Raw genomic sequence first — 17,565 nt, 5'->3', positions numbered from 1 at the left:
TAGAGATTTATAAGGAATAGAAATCACCAGCATATGAGCAAACACTAGAGAGTGGTTATAAAATCATTACAAGCTGTGCAAGGCACCATGAATGAGATTTTTTTTTTTTTTAATGTCATTTAGAAGGAATAAATAAGGGTGAAAATTCTATAGTCTCCCTCTCAGACTGGGACTCACAGCTGCATGTGAATTTATTAAAATTATTATGCTTTTTCTGTTTTTCTGTCACAAAACTGCTACCTTTATCTAAAATCTTTTAATTAAATCAAGACAAAACAATGAATTACACTAGTAGTTCGAAACCTTTATGGCCTGTATCCCCTTAAAATGAAGCCGTGTCTATGTGTAATCCATAACATATTCCATTGTGTATGTCTATGAGTTGTGAGGAGTTCCACCAAAGAGTAATCTTCCCTTGTAAAGCAGTCTTCACTTAAATATTTATTAGAGGTCTGAAGAGGATAATGGTCTATAAAAAATTTCAGAATAAGAAAGGGAGGAATTAAATCTGTAATGTCTTTTTTTTTTGCCACTTGGGGTCAGCAGAAACAAGCTGTAAACACAACATTGACATACTATCACTTTACACATTTGATATGTTGAACTTTTTCATTTATATATGCAGCATACAGAGCCACATTAGCATTAATTTGAAGTTGTTCATATGTTCAACGTGACTCAAATATTTTCATTCCTTTAGTTCTGTTTTGGTCTCCACCAGAGTACAGTAACTTTTCACCGAAAATATTATGAGAGCATTGAGAGTGAACCAAAACAGAATGAAGCTCTGTAGATCTGACTGGAACTGTAGTTCTCTGTAGGTTTACATATAAACATAGTCATGTGATCCATTGTTACAATAAAAATAATAATAGCTGCTTTAAAGAAAAATCCCAAAATTAATATATCTGGTCATATTTATATTAAAATATTTCATATTTCACACTATTTATTAATCATCATTAATTATTTCCCAGCCCCTTTCATTTTCTGTGTGACCTCTTTGATGCGTCCCAAAGCCCTGGTTGGACATCCCTTTATTAGGCCATAGTGTATTAAAGCCTATTAATGTAATACAACCACATAAAAACCAGATACATACTAAATAGTCAAATGTTCTAGTTGGTTTTAAAACTCTTGTTGTTATTTTAACTGTCATGGTTGTGACTGCCTCCCTATATAGTGATCAGCAATGAAAAGCTTTTCTATTCCGTATATACAATGAAATACCATGGAAATGCCTTGTGGTGCATTCTTGTTGCATTGGCATGTGGTGGACAGAAAACCTGACATTGCTTTCAATAAGAGAGCAACAGTAAATCCATAAACTACCACCTACTGCTCTGCAGACAGAACTTGACAACAAAAGCTGAATCCTCCCAGCCTTCACCATCTACAGAAGGCAGGATAAACAAGATAGAAGGTAAAAAAAACTGACAAAATGGATGCAGTCAGATATGTTTGTGCAACAGCTCTTCCTGTCCTGTCGACTGATAAAGATAAAACAGTGAATCGGCAAGAGCTCAATTCATCTAGGTTTCCATATAAGGTTTTAAGGAAAATATTTACCAATAAATTTTGGCTGGGTAGAGTTTCTAATATCCAAATACTACCAAAGAAATGTTTGAAAAATAAAATTAATTTGTCAGACTAATTTTTTGTTGTATCAATCTGCATCAACTGCTTGTCTGACCAGTGCATTTTCAAAAGAATCAACTTAAAGATTATATACTCTGTTCTGTATTATACTACAGACAGCAATTACCTGTCAAGTTCAGTGGTGTTATTAATTAAATGATTAGGTGGATGACACTGTTTTGATGTTTTGTAGTGACTGAAGATATCTGTGGCATGCTTGTGCCCCAGTTACCAAGATACGAGTAGTCTACTGACCAAGACATGCTCTGCAGAATTATTTAAAGATAATGAGGGACGCTGATCTCACTGATCTGCAGCACTGAAGACACAGATTAACATGCCGTTTGTCCTCACTTAATTGTCTTGTTATTCTGGCACGACAGCAGATGATCAAGACACAGAGGTGACCGACAAAAGTCCCTTTGTACCTCACCGTCTCAAAAACAACCTCTCTCCCCTCACTCCCTTCCCCACCTGTCAGCAAGACACAGAGTGAAAGTCAGGTAAGGACTCTTTCTGCAGGGTGTCACAAACACAACACAGATGAGGGCCAGACCACACTGCTGGGCGGAGGAACAGCCCTCTGACCAAAAACGGTGCTCATGATTCATTCATTACATCGTTAACAGTTTCCAGAGTGTCAACAGCTTGTCTTTGAAGTGATAATCTTAACATTGAGTGTGTCCTTGAATCTCTTCTCTCCATTAAAATGGTTAATAGGAAATTATTTCTATAACTCAGAAAGGAGGAGTTCCCTGAGCCTCCTGTTAGTTAAACCATGTCTAATAAATCTTTGGGGAAAAGACAGAAAATATGGGAAGCTCCTAGAGAGCTTAGGGCATTTCTCTCTCAGTTTGTACTTGGTAGCATGTTGTCTCTTGCTACTTATGTTCTGATAGCTATTTACAGCTAAAGATCTACTGAAAGTAAACATGCTGTGTATGGTAGGTTGTTTTTCTGATTATGAAACGCAGCATGTAGTTAGAGTATATAATACAGTATATAGAGGGAATTTTATTTCAAGTCCATAATTAGCTGAACAAAATGCCAGTGAGTGAATTCATCTTGCTTTTGAGACATTTCTTGCATTATTATTTATTAAAGTTATCAATAAATAATATCAAAACAGGTTATTCATTCTGATACTCTGTATGCCATAAATTTCTACTGTTTTCCTTTGCTGCCTCCAGTTGTTCACAACCAGTTATCATTGTGCAATGATGCCTTACACTGGCAAGTTATGGAAGCTACAGCAGCATGATACAGCAAAGTGAACTGATCCACTGGCTCAGATAGATAAAACAGATGGAGACTTTCCTCCCAAGAAAAAAGACAACATCAGTTGTTTCATCAAATGCTGACATGTGTTCACATTCACGTGACAAAGCCTTCTAACATAGAAATGATTGTCCATCAGGAATAGAAGAGGAAATAATATGACATAGTTGAAAAACCATAACCACGATTGTTGTCAAACCTCAACCAATTAGCTGTTATAACCCAAACCTGTATCTTTTCCGAATTTTAAAGCCATTTCTGCGCCTAAACTTAACCCAGCCTAATCCATTGTTAAATTAAAAAAAGCTTTTATTTTTTTTAGTAATTATTTGTAACAATTTTTGAAGGCACTGACAAATTAAGTCACCCTGTCGATATCAACAGCAATGACAAATAGCATATTTTGTCATTTAATTTGGAGGACTTGATAGCAGATGGAAAAAGCACTTGATGAGAGGACCCACATTTAGTAAAAACTACAAATAAGCCAATCAAGTGGGGTGTCACTGCAGTAGTGAGAAAGAATGTCCCAAAATATTTTCAGGTTAAATAATTCTCTCTTTCTCTCTGTAATTAATGCGTTTGAGGACAGCAAAGGTCAAAATGAAATGTTATATTTGCAACAAAAACACCAACAGAAAAGCAGAGAAATCACCAATTCTTCAGACTAATGGTATTCAACTGATGACCAACCCTCTCCAGTCTGAGCAAAGAAACCACAAACAGAGAAACTGACATGGAGCCAAGTTATTTATGATCCAAGTTAATACAGTATGTCTAATACAATCACAATATAGGAGGTGAACAAAAACGTAAAGAGATCAGAGATATGATGATTGAACTCAGGTCAGTTTTTGTTTGTTTATTTTTGTTGTATTTCATCGTTTTTTGTAGTTTTTGTGTTATTTTGTTTATCCCTTTCTGTATCCCTCTGTGGGTTAGATGGATCATAGCCACATGTATGATGTCTAAAACAGAGCACAAATACAGCTGTCTTACACAGTAACAATTTTATAACAGTTATTAGTAGACATGCAAATTGGGTTCAAAGAATAAGACCCTCAAAGAACAGTCTTGAGACCAGACATAAGAGCAAATCCCAGATGGACAACAATACTACTAATGTTCAGTGGACAGATAATCATGTTTTAAACAAAGCAAAAATAAAATGTGTTATGTCACCAAATATTGTTGTTAATTTCAGAACAAAACATGTTAGTAGAGTCAAAAGAAGATGAATATAATGGGAACATCCGGCTTAAAATCTGTCACATCAAGGAAATCTTTTAATACCAGTGCAATTTATTTCAACTCTTCACCCTAAAACACTGATATAATTCAATGTGTTATTCATTGTATGATTAAAAGCAGCCGAGAGCGGTGGTAACGATTCCCAGCAGTAAGCATAATCCAAGCTTATTTCAAGCTTATGTTCTAAGAGGGGACTTTAAACACAGGCATATGGTGATAGCTTTATATCATACTTAGTGATCCCATTGGGGGTTCTAATCAATACGTGCTGCGTACAAAGTACATGCTCTTTAGATGTACAAGTCTGTGTCTTTGCCTGAAATCCAAAAACAAAGCCTTTTTGCTAGAAGACAAGTCGACTCTGTCGTCCACACTTTGACATGCTAGGAATTGAGCGAATTAAGAAACTGTCATACTGTAGCTTTTAATCATTTTGTTATACAACGATGAAACAAGTTATAGGCTGGCTGGTGCTCAGATCAGTTGGAATAAAAACTGCCTTGTAAGAAATATATAGTATAAAATGCATTTTTAAGTAATATGATAAAGGGGAAGACAGAGAGTGATCTTTTATTGTCCCCAGTTTTCTTAGAGATATGCTCCCCACAGGACATGGTGTATGTTTAGTTTAGCTGGAGGTAGGAGTTGATTCAGAGAGGGAGATAAGCTCTGCTCTTCATAACTGGGCCATTTAGTCCCTTGTGACCCAGCCTCCCTGCCTTTGGCAAACACATCATTTTATTGTGACCCCAGCCGGCAGCCAAACAGTCAGCCCATAAGCCATCAGTAATGAAAAGCACTAATTCCAGCCTAGTGAACACAAGCGGAGAGGCCCAATTCATATTCATGTGCGGAGCTTCTTCCTTGCACTCCATGTCAACCCATTCATCCATTCATTGCAGTCAGACTACCCCTAGCATATAGCATCCTCAATTTACTTGACAAACAGAGTAGCCCCTCAAGGTTGTCTCAACTAAAACAATTAAAAGGCTACGACTGTTGTCACAAAGGGGGCTGGAATGATTAGGCTCTCTCTGCAGTGCAACCAAAAAAATCATTAATAATGAATAGGAAAAATGTAGAAATTCTTTTTTTTTTACCCTCTCATGATACCACTGTATGCTTGAGTAGTTCTTACATACCAAACATGTCATTCACATACAGTTTGTGACATTTTGTATAATGTTTGATAAATTACTCTGCATCTCATCCAACTGAGACGCTCTCTCATGTTTTTAGCCCAAAGCTGGAGATTAGAAAATGAATCTACTATTCCCCTGTTTAGCGATCACACATGTTTAAAGGTATTATGCACCCACAGGAGACTTTGCATGTAATAAAGTGTGTATTCTCAGCCGGGTGCATTTGCGGAGGCTAGACATGCCAGCAGGGTTTCGCAGCCCACGTCTGGGTGATTCCAACAGCTGTTTCTATGAGCCTGGGGAGAGAGTGTGTCAAGTAGGATGCCTTGTGCTGTCACAAGCTCCTCAAGGTGTTTATTAAAAAAAATGTTAATGCCATCAACATAACACACGCATTGAGATTTGGCCCTTGTGACAAGGATCTGGCAGCCAACTGTTTCCACTTGTGGGATGGTCTGGAGGTGTGTGCTGGTTTCACGCCCACACAGCAGGAGGTGTTAGTGGGCAACACACTTCACTGAGGTCCCTGCAGCCACCAGGGATTTACCTCAGATGTCTTAATATCTCTAGTGTTGGGAAATATTGATTAGGCATCCTAAATTAAAAGGAAAGGAAATATAATATTCACTTTGACACAACTGGACACACACATGCTGTTCACAAACACAAACTTCCCTCTTTTTTTCTCTGCGTTCCTCCAAATTCCAGCACGATTTTTTAACTATTTCAAAATTCTATTGTTTAATTCATGCCGACTGCAAAAAGAAAAAAAAAAAGTGCAAAAAGATCTGCTAACAATATATCAGCCAGCTGAACCCATAGTCCGACACTGATTTAGCTATGTCAAGTGGAAGGCCAAGTTAAGGGAGATTTAAGTAATTTATGAATTTTATCGACCACTATCAGCAACCGAGGAATTCCATCAACATTCACAGGTCTCCTCCAAAGCTGACGGTAGCTTAGACTGGAGAGAAACATCAAAGTCATATTTTCATTACAGAAAGGTTGCTCATCCAACAGAAATGTCTGGAGAGGAGGTAATAAATCACATTATGATCAATTTTTTTTAGCATAAAGAATTCTTTGAAGAAATCTCTGTTCCAGGTATTTCAGTCCTAGTTATTCCAAAACAGCTTCCAAATTTTATATTATGTTGTAAAAGCTGATTAAAGTCAACTGAAAGACCTCAGAGCCAGAAATTCCCAGTCTGATTTGCAAAAGCAACTTTGTGCTTAGTTTAAGTTGTAAATGACCTTTCAGCCACATGTGATGATGGTTATTTTTTTAAGGTTTGCTCAACCTTTCTTCCATGTGACTGTGCTGGTTCTCTGTAACCTTCAGTAAATCTCATGCATGCTTTGCTGTGTGAATTGGCTCCCTTTCATACAGCTGATTGCAGTGAACATAGTATATTCAGCTTTCATGATAGTGAGAAGGGGATTTGTGCTTTGACTCAAGCTGAGAGCAGCTGATGAATATAGAGTTCCTGCTAATGACCACTGACCATTACAGATGTGAAATAGTAACATTTTTAACTGGGAAGGGGTTTTAAGCATCACCCTTCATTCAGTCTTATGAATCTTATTGCTAGACATTAAGTCAGCTTCTGAAATCCTAAATGATACTGTAGTGTGGACATTGTGCCTGTGTACTACAACTTTTGACATTTTATTAAATTCAGTTGTGATAAATTAAGCAATGATGAAGGTCTAATATATGAGGGGTTTTTTTTATATTTTGCCATTAAATGTCACATGGTTTAATTTTTCTGTTACCAAACAGCTAATGTAAAACCTGCTGGTTAAATCTGCAAATTCTGTCTAAGTATGGTGGAAATGTTAAAAATTTGCTTGACATTGTTGCCCTAAATTTATCATCTTTCTTGTTATTTAAATTAATAATAATTAAAAAAAACTAAATATGTTAACTCCCATTCTAATGTGTTTGCACAAGATTCAGATTCAGAATTAAATATTATGTTGATGAACATGAGGCATTGCCACAAGCAAAGTCATATCATCTAATTTTAAGGGTTGGGTGACAAGGTGCTTGACATGATCTTGTCCCCGTAGGCTCTGAAACAGCTTACCGCAGGGCAAGAAAACTGGCTAAACCAGTTGCCAACAGACTAAATTAAACTATTTCTCTCTCACTTGTATATCACTGTGGTGGAGGAATACTGCTTTCATTTTTATAGGCTGGTAGGATTTTGATTTTGAGCTGCTGACAGACAGTTCCTATAGAGCCCCATGGTGGCAATTCTGGATGCTTATAGTTTTGTTACAACCTTTCAACACTAAGCCATATCTTTGCTCTTAATTCAATTAAACTGGCATTAAGGATGTGATTTTTCCAAGTTTTATATACATACATACAGACACAAGGTGCTCTTTGGGTTAACTACTAAGAGGAAGAGCAAAAAGCACACCCACACAATACATAGAGGCTTTAGAGACACTCAGCATTAGTCTATGGCACTGCAAACCCACAGCCGTCACCTACTTTAACAGTGTCATTACTATGACGTGTAAATACACAACATTACCACTAATGAGAACAGAGAACAGGCAACTGTGTTGTCACTCTCATCATGGGTGCCCTGATCAGCTCAATACTGCATGGCATGTTCACAAAGGAGCAGACACTATGTCACAGGTAACACGGACGGTTCATTCAACACTGTCTGACTATCAGCGCCGGGTTGAGCGCTATATTCATCAGCCTGGCGTTAATTAATGCCTGCATGATTGAATGCGAGAAGGGACGCTCGGGAGAGATAATGCACACCTACAGATACAACGCTGGCTCTACTCAAAGATATGATGATTAATTCATTCTTGTCTTCCACTATAGAAATTAAAATCAGACACGCTGTATTTTTTGTGTCAAAAGCTTGGCGAACAAAAAAAAGAGTCATTCTGATAGTAATTAGAAGCCTGTAGGAGAAAGGCAGCACATTTATGTCATGTAGACAGCTCCAAGATGCAACCTCCCCCACGGTGGATTAGAGATAGACAAACATGTACGAATGTTGTCCCTGACTTGGGGGCTCTTTGATTGTAGCACATTGGCAAGAAAGGGGGCTATTTGAAACTGGGTCTCTGGAACACCAGCTTTGAGGTTAGGGTTAAATGGGATTGCTCCCTTTGAATCATTTTGATGACCCACCGCAGCTGAGTCTGCAGGTTGTCCTGCTTGCTTTAAAGCGTATTATGCGCCTGAGATTGAGCAGAACTCAGGGCTTATCACACACGCGCACACACGCGTGTACACACACTGCACCTCAGACACTAGCTGGATGGTAGGTGACAGTTCAGGCAACCCTCTAGGGGAAGGAGGAGCTGCTTTAACCAAATGAAGTCCTTGAGAAGAGGAGGTTATTGAGAAACAAGTGTTATTTAAAGAATAGAAAAAAACAGATAAGAGTCAGTGACTAGATTTGCTCCAATCTATTATATTCACAGACCTTCTGCAGTGTACAAATAAGTCTTCAATCTTTGTCTTCAGAATAATGTTTTTCTACATCCGTCCATCCATTAGGAATCTAAACAATATGGGTGCATTATTCAGATATGAACAGATACAAGCAGCATCTGAATTTTTTAAGAATTCTTTTTTGCAATACTGACCTGACACCCCACTGACACAGACTGCGAGTAATAACAATAATAAGTAATAACTCGGTTAAACTGAGATGCAAATACATCACACACACACTGTTATCCTGTGTGTATCAAGGTCAAACACCTGTAGCCTATGTCTGTTTAGAAATCATAGAAGCACTCCTTACAACTTAAGATGTCTAATCAGTGTTGCAAAATTATTGCTGCCTGCAGTAGTGTCATGAAGTCACAACTAAAAGACTCGCAGAGGGCTTTTCATTTGAAACAACAGATACTGGAATCGGAGATACATGGCAACATGCTGCCAGAGGAAAGAGAAGAGAGAGAAAGGTAAATTTAACTAGTTAACATTAAATAAGATGGATTTTTATTGCCTATTGACATTCAGTCCAACCACCAGCATACCACATGCTAGCACGACCACCCCATGATGAAAAAAACCCCTGAGGAAACACTATTAGATTAGCCAAACCAAGCAAAATGTAAACAAAGAGGTTACAAGATAAAAGCACACAGGGTATATAGTTTTAAGTTCAATATTCAGACATTCAGTATGGTTCTTTCTAATTAACTTTTCATCAGTTTTTACCAGATTTGTTGTGTAGTGGAAAGTAAAGCTTAACTGATCTTGCACAGGTGTTCTGGTATTGAAGCCTGGGTCCTTGGTGACTTGATAAGAGACAGAAACGGATGAGCTATTAAGGGGCTTATCAAAAGTGCACGCTAAATGGCCTAGAGAGCTTTTTAACTTTCTCATTTTTTTCCTAAAAGTTTCAAACTAACTTTTTTAAAGACCTGATCCTATTGCATCGACAATCTCATTTTTAAAATTATACTATGTGGTTCAACAAAGTATTATAGCCCATTTCTTCGAAAGCTTTTCGTCAATAACATTTCAGACCAATTTATCTGGGCTTCCTTACATTGTATAGACGTACTGTATATAGACATACAGTATGTGAATGTCTGTATGTATCTGTCTGTGTAATAGTCGTCATTGTTTCTATTACCCAATACCTCAACAGTGCGCTCATTATTGTAACCATGACAACGAAAGTCATCTAACCTCAAGAACCTTGTTGACTTGTTGTCTGTCTGTCTGATGAAAGTATTTGGTGCAAAATATGAGTTATTAGAATAATTGGTTTGATCCATCACAACCACAGACCATCCATAAAATGGATTTTGTTTGTCAAAACAACAGACATCACTTGACAAATTCACCAGATTATGTGTTTGAAATTCTTCAACGGCCACTGTGATGTTAAACACAAGTGCCAAAGATTTCCAGCCCAGCAGAGCACACACACGCACGCACACACACACACAAGCACCACCCCTGTTTTTAGCTGTTTAGCGCCACATGAGCTCCATCTGTACTCAAAGCCTTCATTGGTGACATGTGGCCTGTCCATTATTGCTCTATTAAAAGCTGTGTGTGTGTCAATGGGTCTCATGCTGTTCCATAGCAAATATGCATCGTGTATTCTGGCAGAGAGATTAACGACATCAAGCACAATGACTTCTTTTAATGTCAGTCTCCCTTTGATACTTGGCACTTGCACTTGTGCATGATGGAGATTAGATCTTACACAAAGTAAGTGTAAGATGATACCATATAAAAGAGGCTGATGCCCCTGACATTTGAAAGAGCTTCTCCTGACTGTGTTGGCATAATAATTGTTTATTAAGAAGTTTTGTTAAGTTTGCACTTACTGCACTTACTTACGGTCTTTATTTATTCTTTCTACTCATGTCTGAATGTTTTAAACTTCCCTCACAATCTTTGTAAACATTTACTTTGAGCTTTTATTCTCTCCAACCCAACCCTGACCTTTGTGTTATTCTCCTCTGTCTACCTGCATTCACTTGTGGATTAAAAAAACAGATACACACATACTCACATAGTCTGACACCTACCGACACACTCTTACATACACAGTCACATAGGCAAACAGACATGCAGCACCTTTATTTTCTCTCTCTGTTTCATCTCCCCCCTGGGTCGTCCGTTAGTCTATTTTTGCCTTAGCCTGAAGCTACCTGAGGGGCGGCAGAAAGGTGGTAATGGAGGGCTGACTGAGGCCTGTCACTTCATGCTCTTTCACCCCGGGACTCTGAGTGGGAAAGTAATGGCCAAGCCTGCCAGATGTAGCAGTCACTTTTAATCAAGTGCATGGCTGTCACTCCGCCTGTATTGATCCCTGTGAAGTCCCCAGGCAGCCTGTAATCAGACCGGTTTCTACACCACAACAACTTTCCTCTCGCCTTTCAAACAGCTCCCCATGTGGTGGCATCTTGGCCAAGTTAATCATAATCCAGCTCTGCCATGAAAAACAGCAAGAACAGAAAACAAGATCGGACAGGGTCATTGCTACTGCCATTTACTGTGTGTGTTACTCACACATCGTCTCCCAGTGTCATGATTTCATATGACACAGATACATTTTTTGCATGTAATTCATGTGTCTGCGCATCTTTGTGTCTGTGACTCCACAATGGTGCATTCATGCGTGAGTTTGTGTATCTAAAGACAGCATGCCTATTAGCGTTACAAGCTTAACACATCAGGGTGCTTGAGTAAATCCTTCAATCTTCATATTGTGTGAATGCAAGGTTTGCTTAAAATATCGCCAAGGTTAAGTAGCCACTGTGAAGCTATATTTGTCTTGTCTTCTCCTCACTCGACAAGAACGCACGCTATTGTGAGAGTGCATGAAAGTCAGAATTTGGCACCTAGCTCTCTCCTCTTTTTTTCCAGAGATCTGTTGCAAGGCTCTGGTTTTATTGTTCATTTGCTGAGGCCACAGGGGCTGACTATTACTGGGTCATAACTCGGCAGGATGATGAGGGATGAATTCTAATGTGGATCCATCACCAATAGGGATGGGAGGGAGGTGGCGGGAATGAGAGATGGAGGACTCATGGGGGAGATGGGAATAAAGTATGTCATGAGCGCGCGCATGCACACACACACACACACACACACACACACACACACACACACACACATTTATATGCAAACATGGAAACACACACATAAACACAGAGGTATGCAGGAGCATGCCTTTCGTATTTACTGGAAAAGTAAGTCATATTTATGCATAATATCCACTGAGTGTAATGGTCACATTTTCTCACGTTTCTGTTCATAGCTTTGGTCTGGACGGAACTGTATCTAACTTGCTTTTTTTTTTTTTTTTTTACTTCATTCTTACTATAATGTAGAAAGAGAGTGTTCCCCACAGAGGAAGCACTGTAGTACAGAGATCACTTTTCTTTGTGGTGCAACACTCGCTGTTTTTCACTCATCACCAAAACTCCATTTGTGTGCAAGGATCATGGCCGGCTGGAAAAGAGAGCAGGGAGAGCAGTTGCAGAATAATCTGCTTCACCATCCAGACACATGGTTGACTCCATGTGGTAAAACTCACTGACAGATGCTTAGAGTAAGAGTAAAAGGAAAGGTGTTAGGCAATGACATGTGAAATAGAGGGCAGACTGTCGAGCCCCCCTGCATTGCAGATGTACTCCACTGCGCCATAGTGGACAGACAACACTGAAAAAGGTAGTGTGAAGACACACACTGTTCGAGAGAATTTGGTAAAGGAGGATTTTTTTGTGACCCTTCATAAAAACTTGTGGTTTTTAATAGTCAGTGTTGCCCCATGAAGCAACATGTAATCTAGCTTGTGAGTGGAAAATGTAGTGAAGATGTAGAATGACACAAAGGACAAACAGGAATGTAAAATTATGCTACAGTCAAATATGAAAACTGCAGCTATAAAGCATATCTCATACAGAGCGTAAATTTTCTGGCAGACATTATGGCAACAAAATGATGATTATTTTATTTCTGTCATAATAAAGGTTGCCGCAGCAGTGAGTTACAGATATCCCCAGCCTTGTATAGGAGCAGAATAATTTCAAGTTGTAGATTTTTAGTTCAGTTTAGATTAAACTTTAATGATCCCTGTGGGGAAGCTGGGTTGTTGCAGCTGAGGAGAATAAGATATAGCTAATAATAATAATAATACAACAGAAAGTACTGGGTATAATTCAACAAGTCGCCACCAGCTGAGGCTGCAGAATATAATGCAGTAAATTAATAAAAATCTTAGATTGTCTGCATGACAGATTTACAGGTAGGAGTGGATGGTCAAGCGGACATTGTTACTTATTGTCATTACAGGAGAACAAATGCACAGGGGTACAGTACATCCAGTGCAAATATGCATGAGAATATTACTATATACTTTACATCACTGTTATCACATTCGAGATAGAGCTGCTAAGCAAGACAGATAAGACATCTTATTTTTCTATCTCTAAAGTTTGTACCCCATGCTTTCAGTCATCAGATTTTTTTTTCTTCCATTATCAGAACATCTTGTTATATAAAGCATATCACAGGAAATTTCTGTCATCTGCACAGCTCCAGCATAATGCAGCCATCACGGGTGACTTGGGGAGAATGCAGGAGGAGTGGGGTCTGTCTGTCTGGGATTTGCAACCGAAGTATCAACCCTTGCTTTCTTACAATACACTGTTGCAGAATCCCTCTCGATCCCCTTCATGGTGGAATAAAGATTTTGCAGTGCAGCTCACATTAAGTCAGCAGGAAAAAACAACAAAAAAAAGACATGGCTCCTCCAGTGCCTTCTGTCTTTTCTGCAGGAAACAGACCGATGGCTCTATTAAAGCAGCGGCACCATACACCCTGGGTAAAATAGCTGTCAGATTTGTCACTTTCAAATGACATACCTATTAGAAGGTAATAAAACCCCTGAGCTAAGTTGAGCCAGCCGGCACAAATCAAGGATATGATTCAGAAGCAGAAGGATGAGATGTTGAGGTGAAAGAGAGAGGGATATTTCTATGCTTTTGTGTGAGCTTTTGTTTGCCTGTTCGGCCCCTGTCAAGTTAGACAATGCAGTTCCCTGAGAGTCTAATCGATGCTGCAAATGTCAAAGACTGGCTATGGTTGCATGAGGCCAAAACACGACTCTCAGTGTGGTGTTGTTATCTGCTGGACAAAGACTTTGACAGCTGATGCCCAGTCCTGGGGAGTGAGCCAACATCTACAGAGGCTTTATCTTATGTTTTCTCATCCACTCAATGCCAATGATCCACCCTAATCTAAGAGGTGATTTAATCAGGAAAATCTCTCTGTGCTTAGCTGCTTCTCAGTGTGAAACACATGTATGATAAGAGTTTTTCAACAGGTGTCAGGTATGTTCACATTTGACAAGTATCAGATTTACAGTTTTAGAGCTTGTAATTACTGCACACATACAACTGCTTTCATTTCAGTGGTAATTATGTTTGCTCTTTGAAACCTTCATCATATTGATTTGTTTACATGTGTTGGAATGCACACACACACGTACACGTACGTACGTACACACACACACACACACACACACACACACACACACACACACACACAAATCCATTGTAATTCAGGGAGCATCTACAGTGGAGATTGCATTGTTGTGTCATTAAGACAGCCCCCCCAGGGGTACCATTATTGTACAGATGCACAGTAAAATACTCACCCATACACACACAGACACTCACACACACACCACACACAGCCAGGATACCTTAATTGGCCTTACTCTCACAAGAGAGTTGTATTTTTAAAATGCATCGTGTATTGAAGACCAAAATTGAACTCCCAAGCCTTCACTGTTGTGACGTAGTTTTCAATATATCATGGAAGATTTTATCACTGCAATAAAAGTAGATTGGTCACAGTACACTGTCTTTCCCAAAGCAAATAAAATTTCAGTAGTGTTGAAATTATAATGGGATGTTATAAATTTTATCAATCAATACATTGATTAGCAATTATACAATGGCGGCAGACCTGAGCATTAAATGTCTAATGTACTAAAGAATGAGGACATGACTAAACTGACTATTAAAATGGTGGACAATCCTACACTTATCAATTGATTTCACAGTTGCTTATAATCTTGTATTACAGTGACACAGTTTTTAAAATATTTCCTACAGTTGTCTATGACTCTGTCATACATTTCTTTTAACTGTATGTAATTTGGGGGCTTTTTCCCCATTTTCCACTTCCCTTTCCAATTCTTTAATTGTCATTGCTACATTGACTGTTGGCCTGAGGAGGCTGCAGGTGTGGACTTCTTTTCCTGTAGTTCCACCAGGAGAGCATAGGACCAGCAGGAGCCAGTAGTGCTGTAACAAGAACAAGAACCCTCAGCCACACCAACTCACAAATACAGCCAGTTGTGTCAGTTGGAAGGCACAACCAAGTCGCGGTAATACTAGTTTTTTTCATGCATTTTCTATGGCCAAGTCAAGTCATTTATATAGTCCAAAATGATAAGTCATACAATTGCCTAAAAGGTGTACGACACCCTCCACCCTTGAAAGAGGTTACTGTTTTCCATGCTACAGCTCATGGCAAAATAAATAGTGAGATAGTGAAATAGTGTCTAATTTGTCTTGTTTTACCTCATTTTACAAGCACAAGCCACAAAGTGTCATAGAAATGCTAAAAAAGAAGCTAAATGACTAAACAAATCAACGAGCTAATGAGAAAAGGAAAAGCAGTTGGGAAAAGAAATTGCCTTTTTAAAGGCTTGTTTAAAACCTATATTCTTGATTTAATTTGTGAAACTAGTTACATATTTTTCTTTATATCAAATATATCTAAATATCAAATGTTGAATTACTTTGTTTACTTATTCATAGAGTAATGTATTAATTTGTTAATTTGCCTTTTTTTTATTATAAAATGAATTATTAATTCATGACATGCTTTATTACTATATCTGAGGCACTGTGGTCCTCCATACAAAACAGTCCAATCCTAACCATGCTTATACCTCCTCATATCACAAGTGAATGCAAATTTGACTGACAGCATATTTTAACTAAACATTTTACATGTATTTTTATGGATACAAAATGTTATGCTTATTCTGCACTTCAGAGTAAGTAAAACATTGTTCATTGGTTGTGCTCATTTGGTTTGAATCTTTTTTCGACATTATGTGGATATCATTTACACTGTCTTAGAATGTTATTATTTACATCATTAACATCAGTGGACAGAATAATATGAATTTGCTTATTACACATAACATGACCATATGTTCATGTATGTGCTTGAATGTAAAATATACTCCCAAGTATCGTTCAGAAACCTTGCCTCAGGATTACAAAATACAAGGAAACAACATCCATTCTCTTCTATCTATCCCAGACTTTCAGCGCCAAGGAGAGAAACAACCGGCCTGTTGCTATCCATCTCTTCCTATACTGGAGGGACTCTAGGTGATAAATTCAACTCTTACCGAAGCCCATTGGCAAGACACCAAGCACATGTTGTCCCAGAACAAATGCTTTTAAAGTGTATATTGTTCAGATTTTAGTGCTGTGTTCAGTTTCTGATACCTGCTTCAATCACTAGAGTGTCGCATTATCATCTGTCATTGCTTCCTCTGGACTTCAGGCTGGCTGATTACCCCATCATCCTCCCAGACTTTGCCAACAAAACTGAAACTTATCCAAGATCCTCACTTATCCCAGAGTTCAAAGTGATCCCATTCACCCCTTTGAGAAAGAGTGGCTTCTTTTGCACAGAATAAACAGACAAGCTGTAACACGCTAATCTGCAAACATTAGAGGTGCTGGTAGGTGGATTTCATTACCTTTGGACAGAGTGAGGCTAGTTGTTTGCTCATTTCCCTGTCTCCCCTGTCTTTATGCTAAGCTAACAGCAACAACATTTATTACCCAAAATGTAGAATTCCTCTAAATGAGGAAAAATTCAGATCTGTACCTGGATACAAAATCTTAATGCAGAGAGTAATCTATTTTGGAGAACTCAGGACTGGATATTTTTGTCTTGCCAAGGGTTAAAATACAGCTCAAATGTGTCCATTGTGTCCTTATTTCATAATCATATATCACATTTATTCATACTGGCCAAGTGCATTTCTAACTACTACTTTAGCAGTGGATATGGTTTTAGTATGCTCAACTACACATAAGCTTTTACACACAAGCGTGTCTAGCTGTGGATGCACTAAATCCACCCAACATCTGCCTCATGTCTTGGTGAGCAGACCATCTTCTCCCTTGTCCATCCTGCATCAACCTCTCAAGAGACCCCTGGCCACCCGTGACACCCCTCCTAACACACACAGACACACACAATCTTCTTGCCCCACCCCTCCACCACATGAATAATACATAATCAGACAGTCGGCAGTAAGCTAATGAGTCAATTGCTTAGAGAGCCCAGGAGAGACAGACACCTGTGCGCTGTGATGGTTACACCAAGCCGTCCCCTCGCTCAGGTTGTACTCAGCTCCAGATGTCCAAGGTACAGGGTGATGAATTATGGGTCATCCTTCTCGCCCCTCTTCTGCAGTGTCACCACATTAGGAGGCAAGAGCATGTGGTTTGGCCCATGTGGTTTTATATATATATATATATATATATATATATATATATATATATATATATATATATATATATGTGTGTGTGTGTGTGTGTGTGTGTGTGTGTGTGTGTAGGTATGTGTCTGCCTTTGCTAAAGGAACTATTAACATGCTATGGGAAGGTTGGGATCATTTAACTTTGAT

The sequence above is a fragment of the Lates calcarifer genome, linkage group LG8 (assembly GCF_001640805.2).
Source record: "Lates calcarifer isolate ASB-BC8 linkage group LG8, TLL_Latcal_v3, whole genome shotgun sequence".
Lineage (NCBI taxonomy): Eukaryota > Metazoa > Chordata > Actinopteri > Centropomidae > Lates > Lates calcarifer.
This window is presented reverse-complemented; position numbering follows the sequence as displayed.